Source organism: Lepidothrix coronata, unplaced genomic scaffold (assembly GCF_001604755.1).
Source record: "Lepidothrix coronata isolate B3197 unplaced genomic scaffold, Lepidothrix_coronata-1.0 Scaffold178, whole genome shotgun sequence".
Taxonomy (NCBI): domain Eukaryota; kingdom Metazoa; phylum Chordata; class Aves; order Passeriformes; family Pipridae; genus Lepidothrix; species Lepidothrix coronata.
The window spans coordinates 1,998,210-2,004,404 of record NW_016690358.1 but is presented as its reverse complement, the minus strand read 5'-3'; the positions used below and the strand labels follow the sequence as shown (position 1 = coordinate 2,004,404).

The 6,195-nt window shown below is 43.9% G+C and overlaps 1 protein-coding gene across 1 annotated transcript in view; it reads left to right on the top strand.

The window, feature by feature from the left end:
• The window catches only part of LOC108504879, a gene marked incomplete at its 5' end in the record, with an annotated part of 30,170 nt that overhangs the window by 6,927 nt on the left and 17,048 nt on the right, over nt 1-6,195 (top strand). The gene's annotated exons all lie outside the window — the stretch shown is intronic.

Here is a 6,195-nt window from a genome sequence, read left to right as displayed (position 1 = left end):
GGCCCGGCCGCCGCCCGACGAGCCCGCGCCGCTGCTCGGAGACGAGGAACCTGCCGGTGCCCAGCAGGCGGACCCCGCCCCTCTCTCGGTGAGTTCCTTTGAAGCCGAGTTTTTCGGCGACGTTTCCTTCTGCTTCTCTCTTGCTCTTTCACCCCGTGATCTGTGTTACACATAGGGAGGATCTAGACGTCTTTTCGTTGCCCAGGTTTACATGTGGTGGAGGCAGAAGCGGGGAATCTGCTTCTTACTGGAAGTTCATCTATAATTTTTATTACGTCATTACTGTTTCTCACGTTGTTCACTGGCACAGTTTTTCCTGGGGAACAGCTTGGCCTTTGCCTTTAGAATCTTGGTATTTCTTATTTGAACTGCAGGTGGCAAACCTGTTTGCGTATTATGAGGGTAAAAAAAAAAATAGTATGCATTTTAGGGTTTTTCTGTCCATTTGCAGTATTACACAATATGACTTTCTTTCTTACTGGGGAAAGTAAGTATTGGGAGCCTTGGTATTGTACTTCTCTTAGCTTGCAGGTCGATATGATGTATTTTACTAATCGCTTAAAGATGTACTGGTTATAAATGTGACAGTGACAGCTTTGGGAGGAACAAAAGCATTGTTAGTTCCTGTGGCAGGAAGAATGTGACAAGGATACATGGGAGTTGTAGTTTTCTGGGTTCTCACGCTTGCTCAAGCAATACTTGATTGTCATTGGTGGAGAGATCATGTGACATGTTTAAGCGCTGTATTTAAACCTAAGTGTTTTGAAACAAACCTCAGTTCTGCTCTGGCATTCGTGTCTGAGTGGGGTTCATGCTAAAACAACACCTCAAGTTCCCTACTCAATACCTGTGCTGGAACCTTGAAGAGTATGTTCTGACTAGTTCATTTCTGCAGGTGTTAACATTTGCCTTGCTCATTGTGAGGATCCAACTTTGGGCCTTTACATCTGATAGTATCTTATCAGCTCTGCTGAGGTTGTTGCCGAATTGCCCTGGGGGTGAAGAAGGATGGTGGTGTCCTTGAGCTGATACTTTGATGACAGGGGTTTTATAACACTTATGGACTTGAGAACGTATTACATTTCTTAGAGTAGTGATGAGCAAAGAAATGTCTTTCATGCGTGAATGTTTTGACCTTTGTTCTTCTCTAAGGAGAAACTGTGAGTGCGACTTTTGTCTCCATGATGCCTGTTTGCAAACGCAGCTTTTTTGTTGTGTAATGTTTGGACAAAGGGAAAAAGTTGTGGATTCTTCAGTTTGCTTTCCTATTGCACACTGTTCCCAGTGGCTGGTTGTTAAATTCTACTTTGCTTGTTGTGAATAGGTAAAGGTGGGTCCGTGTGTGTCTGAAAATGTCACTAGAATCAGAGCTCTTGCTATCCACATACTCAGGATGTAAAGTCAGTGCAAGATCAGCCAGAGACTGGCCCAAAGCAGGGAAAGGGAGTTGTATGGTCCACCTGTGTGGCTGTGCTATCATGTTGGCAAGTGCCAAGGCCTGTGCCACTTACACCAGGTGCCTGCATCTGGGAAGGAGAGGACAATCCTGTGATGATTTTGCCTACCAGTAATACCCATGGAAGTGCAAACATGCTTCAGAGATTCTGTGTCTAAGAGCTGCTGCATGAAACATCATTTTTCCATCTACATTTCGCTGTATGACTGTGATGCAGAATTCCATGGTGGTTGTACTAAACTTTTCCCAGCCTTGATCAACCTGCAGATATTATTAAATGGTCTTGCCCATATGAAGTATCAGCCAAGGTTATGTCCTGTAATGTGTGAGTGAAGGCTGTGGCTGCAGAGCAATGCGGATGAGAGGCTGGCTTACTGCTGAGAAAACTGGAGGATGAATGTGGTTTTGGCTGAGCAGTGGTTTGATGTTGTGCCTGGTGCCAAGGCCTGTGCCATCTTTTCTGTGACCCTGGTTTCCCTGTCCTGAAAGGCAGGGACAGTCCTCTGATAATAGAGCATTTTTGCAATAGCTCTGCATTTAGAGAGATGATTCATGGATAGGTGTTGTGAATGAGGGATTTACATTGCTTAAAGAATCCCCTTCAGAGGTGTTATCAAAAGTGGGTTTAATATGATGTTGTAGACTGGTGGGAATGGAGGGGATGGGAGGGTATTTTGGTCATGAATTTACTTGTTATTTGAAGTAGTTGTGAGCAATTTACTCATTGAATCCTGTCTTTTCTGATAGAGCTCTTCCTGAGACTGCTGGTTTGGGGAGGTAGACATGAAGTTTGCATTAACTTTTGCAGAGTCACATATCTTCCAAAATGCCCATGTGCTGAGGAAGAATGGTGGTGTCTTTGAGTTGATTCTGAAGTCTGACACTCCAATTCAGCCATGTTTAGCTTATGCCCACTAGAACATTTTTGGGTCCTATGCATGTGTCTGTATTATGATCTTTGTTGTCCCTAAGGAGAGTCTTTCAATGATGTCTGTCTTGAAAGGTAGCTTTTCCCATTTCTTGTTCTCCAAAGAAATCCCCTGGAGAACTGTGCCTCTGAATACTAGATCCTCCTCCTGTGTACCTGCTCCATTTGACAGAGCCTGACATATTAGGCTATGATTCCTTCACTTCCCTGGGTTTGTCATTCTTTCCTTGTTCTAAAACAGGGCCTCAGTTTGGATGATAGTCCTTGAAAACAGGCCTGCTTAAATTAACAGTTTGTACTCCTGTCTTGAGGGGGTTTAGCTGCAAAGACAAAGACTTGGATATACTGCTGGTTCCCTAAGGTATTGCTGAATTTCACCTGAATGTCACTTGCTTTTTCACTTGTGTTTGACATATGGCCAGGAGTTGGATTTGTCCATGGTGCAAACAAAAGCTATGAATGTAGAGCAAAGATGGTGAGAGGCTGAATTCCTGTTAGGCAGTTAGGTGAATTCATGAGTTTTTGGCTGAGCAATAGTTTGATTTCATGGTGTGTCAAGGCCTGTGCCATTTTTTCTGTGATCCTGGTTTGCCTGTTTTCAAAGGCAATGGTAGAGCTCTGAAAACAGAGCTTTTGTCCACTCCCTCTGCATGTAGAAGGGTGACACATGGTTAGATGTCATTAATGAATGATTTAGTTTACTTAAGGAACCCCATTCAGAGGTATTATCAGAAATGATTTAATGTGAAGTTGTTGCAGTGTGTAACAAAGTTTGATGTCAAGGTTCACTCTATTACTTACTATGTGGCTGAAACACGTAAAGGACCTTTACTGAATTAATCCTCTGACTTCCTAAACCCCTGTTGGAACTTTGATGCATCCAGGTCCTATCTTAGTCTTAGGTGTGGACTCTGGTGTATCTCTAATAGAATTAGCTACATGGATTTCATTAGTATTGACTGAGATGTCCTCCTGGTGAGTTTGTCTGAGAACGCTCTTAATGCTTCCTTGCATTGCTCGTCTCATTTTTTCTTTCCCCTCCCCTTACGTACATTTAATTATAAGTATATTTACCAAGGCCTTGTTCTTCAGTGCCTCTGCTGTCATGTTATAGCTGGTGTGGAAGGCAGGAGATGTGAGTGGCACAGCTTTGCATTCCAGTTCTCCTGTAAGTCAACAGCTGTCAATGGGACTTCAGCATAAGTGACATTTTTGTGGACCAGTGTGTGTGATAGAAGAGGGGAAGATATTTCCCTAAGTGCAGAGTTCAATGACCCAGTCTCTGCTGGATGACCACTCCTCTTGTAGTTTGTCTCTTTATCAGTCCTGTACTATTTGTGCAATTATATATCTTCTCAGAATGGTGGTGAGCAAGCAAATGTGTTTCTTTCCTCTGTATGATCATTATTCGCTACCTTCTCCTGTGATATTTTTGCAGAGTTGAATAGGGCTTTAGAGGGGTCAGAATGATGACATATTTGTAGAATAGTTTTTAATTCCTATGTCAAACTTCCTTTATTTATCTGGATTTTCCTCTCACTTTTAGATGGAGAGTATCATCCAAGTCAATATTCCATTTTCCCACCCTTGATCTTCCTTCAGGCTTTGTTTCCTGCTGTATTATGCTTCACATTTTCCACTTGCAGATTGTTCTATCCCACTGGTAGCTGTGAGTGTTGTTTTGCAGCAAAGACTGACTTTCCCTGAGAACCACAGGAAGACAGAATGTTACATGTGAGGAAAATTAGGCAGAAGCTAAAACTGGGTCCCTCCTAAGTCATTCTATTTAGATGAAGGCCTTTGATAAGACATTTAGACATACAGCTTCAAAATCATGAGGAACGGGACACAAAGTAGAAAATGTCCCAAGGACTGGTGTATTTCCAAAAATAACCCCCCCTACTATATGGTCCAAAGCAAGACTTTGGGGCCTAATGTGTGGATTCAGACTTCTGTGACTTCCAGGTGCCTTGTGAAGGGTTTTTTTTAAGTCAGAGATGTGGCAAAGCACCTGTACATTCAAGGAGTCCAGTGTTTCCCTCTGAGGGCTCACAGTCACAGCTTTTGGGTTTGTTTAGTAATAATCAGAAATGGGTTGGAGATTTGAGTTTCTGCTTTGTAATATGGACCTTCTGGAGAACACCTGCACACAGCCACATCCACTGCTGACTCCAAGTGGGTAACATGGATTAAACAAGATCAAAGAGCATTATTGCATAGCAGAAGTCACCTCTGATCCCTCTGTGGCAAGCTCTGGAGCTTGTACAGTACTGCTGGCCAATCCCACCAACCTCAGAATTGTCATTATCTTTTTGGGCACTACAGGACTACATGCTCCTGTGTGTGATTTCCTACACTGTGCAGACCTGGATTTATCACAGTAATGAAAGATCAGCCCCATGTGGGACAGTGGGAGGTATTTGGTTTGGCTTCTTTGGTTTATTAAGTGCCAGAGATCATTGTTGTTCTGAGGAAAGCAAAATCTTAAGCTTTGTAAAGTCACCTAGTCCAGTTAAGGGAGACCTAGTCACCCTTAGAAATCAGTGCAGTTTGCCTACCTTATCTCTCAAGGCCTCAGTGGCTTTCCAGGTGCTCTGGGCATGACTTTTGAAGGCAGAGTTGTGTCAAAGCAACTGAAAATCAAAGACCTGATATACCTGTTCCAATGAGGTCAGCAGGAGGTTTTGCATTTATGTAGGAATCATCAAAAATCCCTGTACAGCTTTCAGCTGGTCATGCTGTTGTTAGATGTGCTGACCAGCTGATAGGACTTTTACCTGGAAGCTCCCAAACTCCAAGTGGTAGAAATGTCCAAACAATTCTTATGGCAGCCCTTGGGGTTTGGAGTGTCCACCAAGAGCACTGAGAGTTTCTCCCCATTGAAGAGTAGTGGGTGTCAGAATGTGCACAGTGCAGAGCCTGCACTGCTCTGATTTCTTTTCCTCTGCCAGGGAGTCCAGTGACTTGGGTCTGAGAGCAGGTCCACTACCCGAGAGCTTCACATTTCCCCATCAGTGTTAATTGTTGCTCTAAATCATTATCAGACCTGAGCACTTTGGAGCAATGTGAACTCTTTTGCATGGGCTTCAGAGACATGTGTGGGGAGGAAGATGAAATATCAGCAAAGGGTGAAAAGATTGGCAGGTTTGGCATGAACTGAGTGGCTCTGGAAAAGAGCTGTGACTGGATCTTCGAGATTTTCCTTCTGACTGTCTCTCTTTCTTACGACTTGACAATGAGTCTTACCCATATTGGGTAGCCTTACACACAACGGAAATGAACTTCCACAAGTGGCTCTGGACAATTTAACTTCCTGATTGCCATTTCTCACAACCTTATCTCAGATATGAACAACACATATAATCTATAAAGCATCTGAGCAACTTTCTTTTTAGGTTTGATTTTTCTGTGCTCTGACTGTGAAGGAAGAAATCTCTTTATTGCTGTAGCACATATATTTCCTAGTTAGTTTTTGTGTCAGATAAGGCCAGTAGATGTAAAAGTCCTTAGTATAGAGTCATACTATTTAAAAAATTTATTGTAGCTACAAATTTTTCAGTATGGGTATGAGACAACAGTTCTTCCTCTAATCATCAGAATTCCTGCTAAGCATTAAGCACGAGCTTCTGCGCTTGCTGACAATAACAGAACAGAGACCCCAGCGCCGGCGCAGCCCCAGCCCGGCCCCAAGTTGGTCCCCGCCGAGCGCGGCCGTGAGGCGGCTGCAGTGTCGTGTCGGCGCCTCCGGGTGCCGCTGTTGGGCCGCCGCCGAGCGTTGCTGGAGCCGCCGCCGCCGCCGCCTGTGCGTGCT